The 14802-nt window shown below is 42.2% G+C and overlaps 1 protein-coding gene and 1 pseudogene across 11 annotated transcripts in view; both read right to left on the bottom strand.

Annotated features, from left to right (window-relative positions):
• Nucleotides 1-14802, bottom strand: part of ANK3 (ankyrin 3) — a 336323-nt gene that overhangs the window by 232074 nt on the left and 89447 nt on the right. The gene's annotated exons all lie outside the window — the stretch shown is intronic.
• LOC310763258 (heterochromatin protein 1-binding protein 3-like) lies at nucleotides 4745-5394 on the bottom strand (annotated as a pseudogene). Its single transcript has one exon. The product of its transcript is annotated as a heterochromatin protein 1-binding protein 3-like (transcript).

The raw sequence follows: 14802 nt of genomic DNA, 5'->3' as shown, positions 1-14802 counted from the left end.
GCTCTGTTATTTGATAATGTATTATTGCCTGTGGCTAACAAAGCCAGTTTGAATAGGAACTTCTTGTTTCTATAATAGGAGCAAGCTCTCCTGGTATTTACAACAAAAGCACATCACTTGTTTATTTAAAACTGCTTCTCCCCAGGTGTATATCTTCCAAGGTTTTAGATGTATATTTCACTTCTTTTTGGTTGTTGTCATTGGCATCTGTCTGTCTCAGGAGACAACGGAAGTGTGCCTTCTGGGGTCAAGCCACTGGAGAGTTACAGCGCCTGCTGTGGCTGTAGAGGTTGATACAGGAGATATGTTTCATTGCAGGTGGGGCAGATGAAGTCCGGTTTTGTTTTGTTTTTTTATAATAATATTTATTAAAATTTCAGAGGAAATACAAAAATATAAAAAAGAGAAAGCAGAAAAAAGGAAGAGAAAAAAAAGACAAAAAGATACAAAATACAGAAAAATAAAAATAAAAATAGTTAAAAACAAATCAGTCATTCCATATCCTATCTTTCATCTGCCTATTTCCCTGACTTCCTCGCACCTCCCTTTTTTTGTATCCTGATTCAATCATTGTTTCAGCAAATCCTTTCTATATTTTAGCTTATAACCAATTAATTAACTCTATACATCCTATCCATCTTTCACCATATTCTGATGTTCAATTTACCTTACTTTATTTAACCTTATCTTAGCATAAAATACCATGAAATACCTTAAAACTTTAAAACTTAATACTTATTTATCCTTATATTATTTCTGCTAAAGCCAGACAATTTCATTCCAACATTCTCCCTAATATTCATTAATTTTACACTAATTCCCAAAATAAAAATTTTTCTTTATAGACTCTTCCAGTTTTCATCCAACGTCCCTTCTTCCTGGTCTCGGGTTCTGTCAGTCCTTATTATCCAATTCCATCTAGTCCATCAACCTGGTAGTCTGATATCCGAGGCTCTTAAATCTCTTCCATGCCCCTTCTGCCCCCTCTGCAGATCTTTTTCTTCTTGTTTATACTTGCACTTTTCCTTGTCTTTTGTTGGTCTCTTTCTTAGTTTCTTTCCTTTCTCCTTAGGGAGTAGGTCTCCGGGGAATTTCCATCCATACTCATGTCCATCTCCCCACGTCAAACCAGCCCATTCCCCACAGTCCCACTCCCCACAGTCATCAATATAATCCAAAAGATCTTTAACAGCATATTTCAAAATCTCTCCAAAGTTGAGATCCTCCTCAGCTCCAGATTCCTTCAGTTCTAATTCAAGTTCATTCTTCCAAAACAGGGCCTCGGGTCTCACCATTTGTGTTGCTTGAGGTAGCACCATAGCTTCCTCCATTATTATCTGCCCTTGCATTTGCCCAGTCGAACCAGTTTCCTGGATTGGTCCCTGTATAATTTCTATGTCACTATTCCCTATTTGTCCACATTCACTAGTTGCAACAGTCATCAAATCCAACTTCTCATTCATCAAATCCACCTTCTCATGCAACTGCTCCAGCAAAGCACTTGTCTTGCAAAAAGCAAGCACCAGGACTTCTTCCAAACACATTTTTATTCAAGGTCACAGTCTGGTCCCACGATGTTAATCTCGCAGCTGTGAAGTCCCCAAGTAAACTGCAGCAACAATTTGACAAGCTCCCTCTAGAGGATACAATTTCTATTTGTGTCCATCTTTTTAAATCATGTCCAACAAAAGAAAGTTACTTTCAGTTTTCTAATATTTTGTTTCTTTAGAATGCAACAGGCAGCAGTGGAATCAATTTGTTTCTCTTTTTTCTTGCTATCTGTCAAAATGTTCCATTCACAGTCAATGAACGTCTCCGATAATTTCTGTCTCTGGCACCCCGTTCCCAGGTTTGAGACGGTGGAAGCTTATTTTCCTTTACTCCCTCTCCAGCAGGCTTGAACAGTTTAATTCCCCCCCCCCTTTTCTCCTGCTTCCAAGGGGGTTTTAATGGTTATGAATGAAGGAAATTTCGACCTTTGTAAAGCGACTTTCCAGGCTATTAGCTTACAAGATTTTTGCTTCAGTCTATTTACAGAAAGCGGAAGGCGGACTTCCTGTTTTGAACCTTCCCGCTTCGGTGCCAAATTAAAATATTTCTTGATCCAATTTTCCGTTTCTACTCACGGGTACTTGTTTAGAATCCAATTGTCGACAGGAAAAAGTCAGCGCTCTCCGGCAATGGCAATGCGGCTTCCCTCCGTGAAAATAGCAGTCAGTTCGCAGCACCGCACCGATCACCCTCCTTCGCTCCGGAGCCCCAAAATGGGGTTCTCTGCGAATAGGGGAGGCGCTCCTGGTGCTCTGCCGAACCCCACGTTCCCAGGCTTCTTCCACCTGGGATTTCTAGCGGGTCCCCACCTTCGCCGCAGCGGGTAGACCCAGTTTCCACGGAGACAGTTCCTCCAGTCGGAGGAACTCCGCCATTTCGCCGATGGCGCTAATCCGGAAGTCCCATGAAGTCCGGTTTTGTTGCTTTGATGTTTGCAATATATTAGCTTGCGTCTGCAATACAACTAATTTACAATGGACTGTAATGACCTGCCTTGGTTTAACAAATCAAAATTTTTTTAATGCAAGGCAAATCATTGCAATCAATTCTGACTGATGCCCAGAGTGAATGAGATGTGTGCTAAGTTACTGATGCTCTTTCTTCTCTCATTTCTCTCGATGACATGGAAGGACAACTGGCCCAAATAGCTTAAGACTGCCATGGTTCCTTTATTTTATTGTCCAGTATGCCTGAATGCAAACTATGAGATAAAAGGATTAATATAACCAATGCAGCAGGGAAATCAGGCAGGGTTTGCTGGCGTTATGGCAGTTTCATAGGTTGGGCAGCCATGCATGAGAACAGTAATAGCCGCTCTGTTCCTAGTTCTCCCATTCTGTGTACCATGATTTAAGAGTGCCTATTATGAACAACATAAAAAGAGCTGAAATGGATCAGACTAACAGTCCGTGTAATCCAGCAGGGGCTCTCCAATGCTCCTGGGGAGTTCCCAAGCAGGGTTGAAAACCCAGTTATTCAGCGCATGTTTCCTCTGAACCAGGAAGGACCATCGCATCATCATGACCAATAGTCATTGATAGGCCTGTCCTCCATGCTTACCTTAACCCCTTGTCCAGGGCTTTTTTTCAGCCGGAACTCACCGGAACTCAGTTCCAGCACCTCTCATGTGGGCACCATTGCCATTACAAGAAAACAAGGGAGGCGTTCATGGTGAGTTCCGGCACCTCTTTTTCTAGAAGAAAATAGCACTGCCGTTGTCCATTACTGTGATTTTAAATAACCTCCAAGTGTCTTGGGAGAGTTTCATCCCTTCTGATTCTCCCTTCTGACACCCTTCTAACCAATCACCTCATATTTGATGACTTTCCTGTCTTGAAATTGACAGTTGTTGTTTTGGCTTCTGGGGTGACTTCCTATTTACTTAAACGTTGATCCTGATAGTGACCCAGCCCCTGGTTCTGAGAAGTTTGCAATACTTTTGTCTCACACCAGAACCTGAGCACCATGCTGTGGGTGGTGGAACACTCTCTCTCTCTCTCTCTCTCTCTCTCTCTCACACACACACACACACACACACAGGCTGCATAAATCCTATCCATATTGCTCTTGCACACCTACCGATTGCACTTTAATGTCTATTGGACCCATGCAGAATCATTTAAATGTACCAGTTAATCTGATTTCCATTCATGACTCCACTAAATTCAGATGGTTGTTGTGGTACAACTTGCCAACACAGTGATCATGATTCACAGTCTCCATGTCTGTCTTCAAGGACCCTGAGATGGAGACCACACAGGCCCTGCTCTGACATCCAGCTAAGACAGCTGACTTTGACTTGCAAAGAATGATGTTAGGAGCAAGCCGACTACCCCAAATCACCCTGTTGACATGCATAGGAGCCATTTAAATTTGGGGCAACTCAAAATTAACCTGAGAAAACTGCATACTTATGTTAGAGTTAATTCAGGCACAACATTTTTCAAGGCAATCTATAATTCAGTAATGACACAGAAGTGCCTCAACTGCTTTTCAGAAATGAAAAGCGATAAGCACGGGAGTTGTTATTTACACTGGGCATATTTAATAAACTAAAACATTAAGCATCAGATTAAAGTGATGCATGTATCACTTACACCATGCTAAAAATCACTGTCCTCATTTATTAGAGCAACAAAATATAAGATTTCTCCTTTATTTACTAAATAAATTGCCTTTGGTTGATGTTGTGGCTAAATATACAGGCAGGCAGGCAGATATATCTGTAATCACACATTTCTTGCTTTCTAACTATGACATTCTTGCATGCCACCCCCAATATTTGAGCGGTGTGAGATTCCAGGGGTTCCAGGTGCTCACCCCAGAGCCAGTGTTTCCTTTTGGGAATGAGGTACAGTGGGAACTGTGGTGCAGAGAATCTCTTTGCTCTGGATTGCTAACCCCCTCCCCAGAGGCAGTACTTGGACTCCCAGCTCAAGGAAATCCAAAAACTTTATTTAATAAATCAGTGCATGCTCACAGCATTAGCTAAAAAACCAACAGCCCCAGGATACAGGATTTGTACAGTAAGTCTACAACAGATGTCATGACTAGGTGATAACTAAGACATCGTCCCAACAGTTGACACACCTCTCCCACTCTACTTTTAAAGGACGGATAATTCACACAGTTCTTATCCCAGGCAAGAAGCACAAACTGAGTCAGTCCCTCCAAGTCTCCATCCACCTCTGGTTCAGCTACCCCTCCCTGGCGCTAGGCTGCCCACTTCTTTGGCTCTCAAGGGGACCTTACTCTTCAGCTGGAAAGTTCCAGAAGCTCCTTTCCCTCTGCTCCAACCAACCCTTCTCTGCAGAGCGTTCTTCGGCAACTGGGGTCTGATGTCCACCTTCAGCTTTGGGTAATACTGGAAAAACCTGTTTCTTGATCAAGCTGGAGGATGTGTCCTTCAGCTCGTAGAGGTGGGTGAAGGTCAACAGGAGGATGTCTTTCAGCTTCGCCTGCTGCTCTGGGCTGAATGCTGAAGAAGAGCTCCATTTCTGGTCCCTGGATTTGGGGGCCGTTTCCCCTCAATTCGGGGCCACCACAAAGCTTCGAGGGACTCCTTTTCCTTTCACCTGCTGAATGACCCCTCGCTCTAGCTCACTCTTAAGGGCCTTCTTGAGGAGGTAGTTCCTCCTCTCCAGCTCCAGTGAAGGGTACTTATAGATGATATACTTCCGGATGGCCACAACTAACTAAGCATGCATTGATCGCCTCAATCAAAATGGCATCCATCTTGGGATGAGAGGAAGCCGCCATATGCATCTGCTTCTGTGCTCTGGCTAGCTGGCTGGCAGAGAGGGTAGCCCAGGCAGGGATGTGAGGGCGATCTGGCTGCGACATCTGTCACCCCACTGATTGCCAGGGACCTTACTCTCCAGAGGTGGGGTAGGAACTGGCTCACATGGTTCTCCATCCCCTGCTGTGGTGTCTGGCAATAATGGAACAAAGGCCACCCCAACTCTCTATTCATGCTCCCCTCACCATCAGCCTCTGGATCCTCTTCCAGCAGATCTTATCAGCCCCACCCTAGTCAGCGCCATGGGACCCACAATACTCTACAGTCTACACAATACTTTGGTCGGCAGCCACCTGCTTCCAAACAATCAGCAGTTTTCCCTCCAACTCCAATGCAGTTTTTCTTTCCATTCCAGCAACCCCAGTTCCTCTTTGTACCAATTCCCACTTTTCATGACATGGGCTTGACATTGCATGAAGCTGTCATCAAAAATAGCACCCTGGTAGGGAATTTTACCTTTCCATACCATGTAGCACCACTTACCCTGTGTCATAATATCATTCTACTACCTTTGCTCCCATTGCACATCACTGTCTAATGGGAGCAGCAAAACTGCACCACAGAAATGATGTCAAGAGATGGGGAAAGACGCATGGTAAGTTACAGAGGGGGAGAACGTGACACAGACCTGCCCAATTTGAGCAGCGGCCCTGCGTTTCTTGCTGCCCAAACTCAAGACAGTCCCCCCCCCCCCCCACAAATGAGGCATTACAGTATGAATACTTCCCTCTTGGAAATACCCTGGCTAATTCATCCAAGAATTCAATTTGTCATTCTGGCACTTGCTCTATGCTGGTAGTTCATATCTGCAAGAAAGGGGGGGGGGAACCAACCCGAAAAACCCTTCAGGCATTTTTCACACATGAAGCTTAAAATGCACCTCTAAGCTTCTCACATACTGGCTTGTGTTATGCCTGAGTTGTTAATGTGGAATGGGAAATGGGTGAGAAGAAATTTAATGTACGTTGCAGCCAATGTAAATCTGCCGCTCACAATACAGACTGATTTCAGCTGTTTAAGCATCATGTGAGAAAATGCTTTAAGAACTCTTTCTCCGTTCTGCCATCCTGAACCGATGAGAGTCCCCGGTTAACACCAAATATGTTTATCACTGGTCTCTGTATTCGCACTTTCCACTGCTACAGTGCCACTCTACTTCAGTTACTCCCATACAGGAGGTCATCCGGGGGTTTTATTCTGCAAAACCTCCCAGGCTCCCTCCCCAATTTTAACTACGGCTTCCACACATTGTGGCATCAAGACTTGGATTTTATGAACATGCTTCTTTACCACTTTAAAGCAGTAAGCAAAAAGTGACAAGCCGAGTTTCTTTTAATGTTTCCATGTATGGTTTTGTGTTTTTGTGTGTGTGTTTTTTAAAAAATAAGTCTCCTCTCTGGGGGTTGGGGGGCACATAATTCAGCAAGAAGGGGGAAGACCACAACCACAACTCTCATTCATTTCCATTGGGAATTGAAAGCTTCCCACTGAAGAACTAAGTTCTACTCAAAGTAGAGCTGCTGGAATTAAGTAACCTAAGTTAGCCATGCCCGTAAATTTCAATGGGTCTATTCTGAGTAAAACCTACTGGATAAAACCCTTGGTGCTTAGGTGAGCCCCTCTGAGAACTGAATCCTATACATGAGTTTTAACAACCAAGAAAGCCCTTTCTCAAGTCACCACCCATCTAACCTCTGAGAGGAGGGCAACAGAGAAGAGCCTCCTTCACAAGCACCCTGTGAGGTGGGTTACTGTTAGGCTAAAATATAGTGATTAGCCCAGGATTGCACTGTGGCTGCGTGGAAATGTAAATATGGGTCTCCTCATTTCTTGTCAGACATGCTCAAACCACAATACCTCAAGAATCGCCTCTTCCTGTATGAACCGACCCAGACCCTGTGGTCATCATCTGAGGCCCTTCTTACTCCTGAATGGATGCAGCTTCTTCTCACAATATGGAAGTACCGTATTTTTTGCTCTGTAAGGCTCACTTTTTCACTCCTAAAAAGTAAGGGGCAATGTGTGTGCATCTTATGGAGCAAATGCAGGCTGCGCAGCTATCCCAGAAGCCAGAACAGCAAGAGGGATTGCTGCTTTCACTGCGCAGTGATCCCTCTTGCTGTTCTGGCTTTTGAGATTCAGAATATTTTTTTTCTTGTTTTCCTCCTCCAAAAACTAGGTGCGTCTTATAGAGCGAAAAATACGGTAAGTTTGTTGTGATGTATTTTTCTATAGGCAAAACATGACACTTCAACAAGCAATGAAACAGCTTTTAAATAACGCTATTGGTGTGAGTTGCAATTATATCACTGAATTGTGGGGCAATTCTGCAGTGACAGGGTAACATTACATTTTGAATGGTATCTATATTTTCATAGAATATCTCATATGAGTATGTGTTATAAACTGCAATCCTATTCACCCTCACCTGGGAATAAGACACATTTAACTCAATGGGACCTACTTCTGAGTAGACGTGCACAGAATTAGCTGTTCTAAAAGCACAGAACCTTAAGGTTTTATTACAGAAAAAAATACTTTCCATACTACCAAGTAGGTTCATGCTTTGTTGGCATGCGTCTAAATAGCCACTAGGTGGCAAAATTGCCTTACTTCTCAAAATGGTTTTTTTTTTTTAAGGTGTATTTAAACCGTAAACAGCAACTTACATCTAGGGCTTGAACTAACAGAGATTTTTTTGTAGGTCTTCCTGTCTGATTTCTTCATCTAAAGCTACAAAAACAGAGTTGTATTTTAACAGCACTGAGATTGTATTTTAGCACTGGCTTTATACCGAAATGCTTGTTTAGTGAACAGCCACAGCTCACACATATACAACTATCAGCTTGTGTAAGACAGAAATCAAAATGAATCCACTATTTTACGCACAAAGTAAAATCACATGAAAAAGAAAGCAAGAAACCCAATGAGACGCAAGCTATTACTGCAAAAGCAAGGGACAGGAAGAGATTTTAAAGAAGCATTGTGAAAATAAACAAAATGTATACATTATGGTCAAATGCATTAAAAGAAATATCCATATTATATCATCAACTACAACAAATTTGTGTTGTCTAATGCTATAAGTAAACACTTCCTTTTCCAAAAAGGTTATTGAAGCTCAAAAATGTGAGATTCAGCAGGAAAAGGCTGACAAAAAAGAACTGCTTTGATATTTCAGTATTTTATGTTTCATTAATCATTTCAGTCCTGAAATTAAACTACCCTATAATAGAAACTAGTGTGATCCTTCTTGTCATCTAATAATCAAAGATCTGCACCCCATATCTGTCATTTGCAGATCTCCAACTATGTTTACGATTCATTTGAGCTGCTTTAGGAGTTTAGGGAACTATTCAGTAAACTATCCTCACTCAGCAAAGCACATGCTTTTAAAATCCTATCAAATTTAGAAAGGCAGATTTGCTATCAAACACAGCTTACAAGATGTGATTTTGAAACACTCTGCGGGGTTTCCAGATCAAATCTGTGTGGGTGAAATGAAGCAAAGGGGTTCTCGAAACCACAAGCTTTGACAACAATGAGCAAAAGGGTTTCAGTTCAATTAAGTGTTTCAGTGTCTGCTCGAGATCCCAATTAACAACTTTAGCTTCTTTCCATTAATGCTGGAGAGACAGTGAAGCATCAGACATACACACAGACCAAAAAAAAAAAAAGCAGCAGTACAAAAGGCATATAGGGGACTATTAACACACATGAAACAAGCTGTGTACAAAATGGCTTCTATCATCAACCTCTGCCTGGCAGCATCCTCAAGGGGTGGTTGCTGCTGGTTACATCTTCTCCTCTTGGACCAGTTATCTTCACAAAGAAAGCCACTAGAGAGACAACTAGATGCCTGGCATTAAGAGCCAGAATTGACAAGGGCTGGCTCAGTGCACTGCATCAAGCCTTTGGCACAACGGCTGTCTTTGCAGCCTTTCTAAATGGATTAAATTTCCTTCCTTCCTCCACAAAGAAACGTAGCTGCACATAATTAGAGCTGTGTGGCTATTTTGTTAGTTTGAACCTAAGGCTTCTGAAAACATGATGGTTTTATTTGTTTTTTTGCTGGATCCTCATTCGGTTTTTCAAAAATTTCAGCACCCCTTTTGGAAGTGTTTTCACACTATTGCAATTACTTAATATGCAAGAACAAACAAACAAAAATTCGCTTCCAAGAACCCTTCTCAAAATGCTTTTCTGCAAGCTTTGGTGTTGTACGTTTTTGAGACGAGCATTTACTAAACATTCAAATGTTTCTTAAAACATTTGTTATCTGCATTTGACATCCAATCATATACCAATCACTTCAGTAATTAGTAGCTGACCCTTGATAGTACCTGATGACATGCTGTGGCCTTTAATGGTATTTAATATTCAACACCTGACAACTTATAAGACTGCGTGTTGACCTTTGCCAAAATCAAAATATAGATGCCAATAAGCCTACACATTTTAACTGATGGTAGTGAGTGGGCGAGGCTAGAATCATATTCAAAGTCTGAATTCAGATTCAAAGAGCTATATTTGAAAATTGTATGGTAAGACGATGTCATGGACTGGCTGGATACAGAGGGGTGGTGGGAGGAACCAGCTGGGGAACTCTCAACTCCCAGGAGAAGAAGGCTCAGAACCCAGACGATGATGCGTGATCAGAGGGAGCTGACTGGGAGGAGGAGGTGTCAGACGCCAAAGAGGTAACAGGGTTTAGTTAGCAGGAAGAAGCTGTGTTAGCGAATAGTCCAGACTCAGAAGCAGGGGCGGCAGGGGGCCAGGAAGCAGACAAGAGGCAGGCTGCAAAAGAATCCAGGGAGTCTCTCCTTTCCTGCTGCAACCAGTTCCCCTAGTCTCCCAGAACCCACAGAGGTATGAAGAGGGTGGAGCAAACAGACAAGGCATCCGTGTCTCATATTGTTTGGGGAGAAGGAGGTTTAGAGAGCTGTGGGGAGGTGGAGACCTTCAGTCATTGCAACTGCCTCACTGGGGTAAGATCTACTGGGAAGAGCTGCTGGGCTCTTTAGGCCTGAGCTGTTTTGTTTCTTTGATTAAAGAGTTAACTTCACTGCCAACCTTGTGACTTATTACTGGCCTGCTCATGACACCCACCCTGATACACTGAATTTCAAATGCTTGTGAATTTTTAGTTGGATTCTAGTGCTACTTATGACTCCCCGCACCTCAGTATAGATACCGTATAGATCTTATTACCACTATTTGGTGCACAGTATTTGCCAATAGCATTTAGTTCACACTGCATGATGACAGGGTCCCACAAGGATTACCAGTGATGAGTGACGGCAACATTATTTAACAAGGTGCACTAAGCATCTCTCTCTCTCTCTCTCTCTCTCTCTCTCTCTCTCTCTCTCTGTGTGTGTGTGTGTGTGTGTGTGTGTTTAAAACAGTCTCAGAAGGCTTACATTTACTTACTTACATTTAATTTACATTTGGCATCAAAAGTTGTGTGCCAAATCATTATTCATCATTTGCATATTGCACACGGCGCTTTAAAGGCAACCCAAAGAGCTTTCAATCTAAATGCTGACGGTGGTGGAATCAAAGGAAAGAGGCAGAAGGGAAAGAAAATAGATAATGAAGGATGGCCGTGAGCAAATGCAATTTCTTGTGTGCAAGCTGAGCTACAGTTGTGGATGAGAACTATAGGGTTAAATTGAAGGCTTGATGGGAAAAGGTTTTTAAGATCACGCATGTATTCTGACATTTGGGAACCTCTGTTACCACTCAGGCACCTCTCAGGCATGCAATATCTAAATCTTTTTCTAGGTATCTTAAGCAATTCAGTCAGACAAATTAAAGAGCTCTCCATAACCCTTAAGCTTGCTTCTGGTTAACTGGCAACCGTTCTTCTCACATCTGACAAAGACAAGCCTGTCTAATAGATATGCAACAATGCATTCCTTGGGAAATCCCAACAAATCAATTCCTTTATCATTGGCAGCCAGCCTAAATTAAATGGTATGGTTGACTTCTGTTAGGCAGGGGTTGTTTATTTTGCCTTGTTTATTTTGCATATGCTTTCACTGTCCTAAAGGAATATTTACATTTTTTCACCATTTGTCATTTAACAATTTTTGTTTGAGGCGATTCTGACTACTTTGGTCATCATCCATATGCTCACTGGAGCAAATTCATACAGACTAAATTGAGAACCCATTTTTCACACACCCGACACACCTCCATTGTCTCACCTGTTTGTACAGTACATGTAGCACCCATGTATTTTATACATGCATGATCCACTTCTCTCTCCCCCCCTTCACCCAAATATTTCTTCTCTTTCCCAACTCATTCAAGGTGAAGCTGCACTGCCACAAGCACAATGCAAGATTACTTATTCGTGGTGAACATAGTTTCTATAAAGCTTTCAAAAAACAGGGGGCTAAATGTGATCAGCACAAATTAAATATTTAACACAGGAGATGGAATCTTTTTCAGCCATAGGACAACTGTGTGGAGAGAGAGCATGGTGTGTGAGGGTTATTGTTTTCGTTTGTTATTATGGTATGTATTTTTGGGTTTTTATATTGTAAACCGCTCTGTGATCTTCAAATGAAGGATGGTATAGAAAATTTAATAATAACAACAACTACTACTACATCATATAAATGCCTAGAAGGGCCTATTGTCACCCTTTTCCTAGAAGCCTCTGATAACAGCTCCTCCCAGTGATAATGTGAAGTCAGTGTGCTTTGCCCAGGACAATTCTCAGCCCATAAATCCTCAGGACCTACAGTAAGCTGGGTGACTTATTTGGGTGATATATTTGAGGAGGAAGAGGGGGGAAATGTTCAGGTTCCAAACTACCCAAGGCTGCTTGCTATCCTAGGGACAGCAAAGGTCATATATCAAGTCATTTAGTGGTGCCACAGAGCCTTTAAATTCTCTGGAACTTTGCTTAAGTAATGGTGCTTCAGCAGTCTTTCTGCCTTGCTTGGGGATGTAGTGAGCATGGACCTTGTCTCACACTAGGAGCTCTCCCAGGTGCTGAAGAATAGAATTACTTACTACCTGGAACCTGGTCCTGCTGCTAAATGACTCCCTCTGAAAGCCAGTTCCTGCCAGGCTTCAAACTGCACTCTCCAGAACGTGAAAGTAAAAGTGTTACATCCAGTGCTTTTTTTTCCTGGGGGGGACGCAGGGGTACACATACCCCTAAACATTTTGTGAATCTTTGTACTTTTGTCCATTTAATTGTATTTATTTCTCCCAATTTGAACTATAAAATGGCGATTTTGTTGAGTCCAAATGAGAGTACCCCTAAACATTGTTTTTAGAAAGAAAAAAAAGCACCGGTTCTATCTAAATGAACCATGTTGCTATTAAGAGGGCAGGATGAAGCAAGCTTTGCTCTCACTCCCTGAGGCCATTCTCCTTTGAGTTTTAGAATGGATTAGGATGAAGTCACCCCAATAAATCCCCAGTAAACCCTTTCTATATGCTCTCCCAGCACATAATATTAATAAAACAGTTTCCCCCTTGGTAATCCTTCTCATAGCTAGTTTTTGGAATACACCTAAGGTTATTTTTCTCCCTCAAACAAAATTAAGCATTTAACCTGTACATCTTAATAGAAAATTAGGTGACAATAGCAAAAAGATTGTGCCCAAATGTCACATCTATCAATTTTATTAAACTATTTGTGTTGCCTGAACTCCCCCCTTTCCTCAGCAAAATTAATCAGTTCCGTCACTCTGTTGAGGGTCTCCCCCCCTTAAAGAAAAGGATCCCTGTGAATCACTGAAGACAGCTATAATACATTTAGACTTGAGGATCCTACGAAGATGTGAACACCTGGGTAACGATACATTTTTCATGCGTAGGTGGATTTTTCTGGAAAAGAATGACACCACCAATTACAGTATTTGGATTAACATTAAGATTCTCTTTCTTAGGTCTGACATCACGTCAGATTTATAAGAAAAAGAAATGCATGTGTCTGAAGTGTCTATTCTAATGCCTCTTCTTGGACACGAGCACAAGGGCTGTAGCTCGGTGGCAGAGCACAATCTCTACATACAGAATGTCCCAGATTCAGTTCTCAGCACCTCCAAGTAGCACTGGGAGTATTTCTTGTCTGAAACCCGGGGACGCCAAGGCCAGTGAGCGCTGATAAAACTAAACTAGGTGAGCAGATTCTCTGACAGTATAAGGAAGCTTCTTATGATCTTGCAAGCCCTTTCAGGCGCATGTATTTCGGAGTTTTCCTCTTTGTTTTGCCAAGCAACCCCTTTCAGATTTACAAGTCCATGCAAAGTCCTACACAGCTGGTAGTGGGAATGGTCCTCACAGCAAGATAAAATAAAACAAAAACAACCCTGGAAGGCACATTGCAATTAAGCTGGAACCAGCTCCTCTGACTTGCCTTTTATTTCTAGATTGCCAGTGCCTCTCCAATTTGTCTCCTTTCAATCTGATGCGTGGCACTTCTAAAGTCCCCAGCTGTGAGATCACTCCATTCAGGAATCCCTCTAGGGGGAAAATCACATTCGAAGAACTGAGTGGCACATCCAGCAAAATCACATGGTAGAGTCTTTATTAGAATGCACCACTCCAGACTGCAGGTGAAGGTTGCATTGTGGTTGGTTTTTTAAATGCTCCCTGTTCTCCCATATGGTGTACATCAGAAAGCTTTTAAGCTTAGTCCTTTCCCGGGTATGCTAATTTTCCACATGCAAAGAGGCTTTTTTAAAAAATGCACACAAGGGAGCAATACAAAAATGAGAGCCCTCACTTGCATTGCTATGATCTCAGAAAGACTGCCTTGCATTCCTCCTTACAAACATGAAGAGCAATGGTGAAAAACTAGTCACTGTTCACCTCCCGCTTCTGGATGTAAAAATCACCACAAGTTTCTTAATTTCAGACATGGAAGCCCCTAGATACAGTACATCAGAAAATGAGAAATAGGCTGAGGCTCTGTATCTCTCTTACAGCTGTGTAACAGCTGCAAAACACCTTGTCAAACCTCCTTGCAATATAGAAGTGATGATAAGGAAGGTTTCACTTGCTGATCACTGCCTATCAGGTAGTCGATAAAGGAACAGAGACAGTCTATAAAAAGGTGGTGATCTTAAGTACACGAGGCTTTAATATTTATATCTGTAAAATGTTATACCTGTTCAGATATGCTGCATTTAAAAGCAAACAGATTTGTGGAAGTGAGGCAGTAGGCAGATGAGTAAACAAGAAAATGCTTGCAATGGCGCTCCACTTTTGCCATGTTGTTGTTGTTTTTACTCTCACTGTGCTCAGAGAGTTGTCATGTGGCAGCAGAGAGAGAGAATCATCATTGCCATCTGCTATATGGTAAACCGCCCTGCGATCCTCAGATGAAGGGCAGTAAAGAACTTTAGGTAAACAACGACAATAACAGAGCTCTAGAAACTGCACAAGCAGCTCCTGTTGGCTAGCTAGCCTTGACACACTAT

This window comes from Podarcis filfolensis, assembly GCF_964270895.1.
Source record: "Podarcis filfolensis genome assembly, chromosome: 5".
NCBI classification, from domain to species: Eukaryota; Metazoa; Chordata; class Lepidosauria; order Squamata; family Lacertidae; genus Podarcis; species Podarcis filfolensis.
This window is presented reverse-complemented; position numbering and strand designations above follow the sequence as displayed.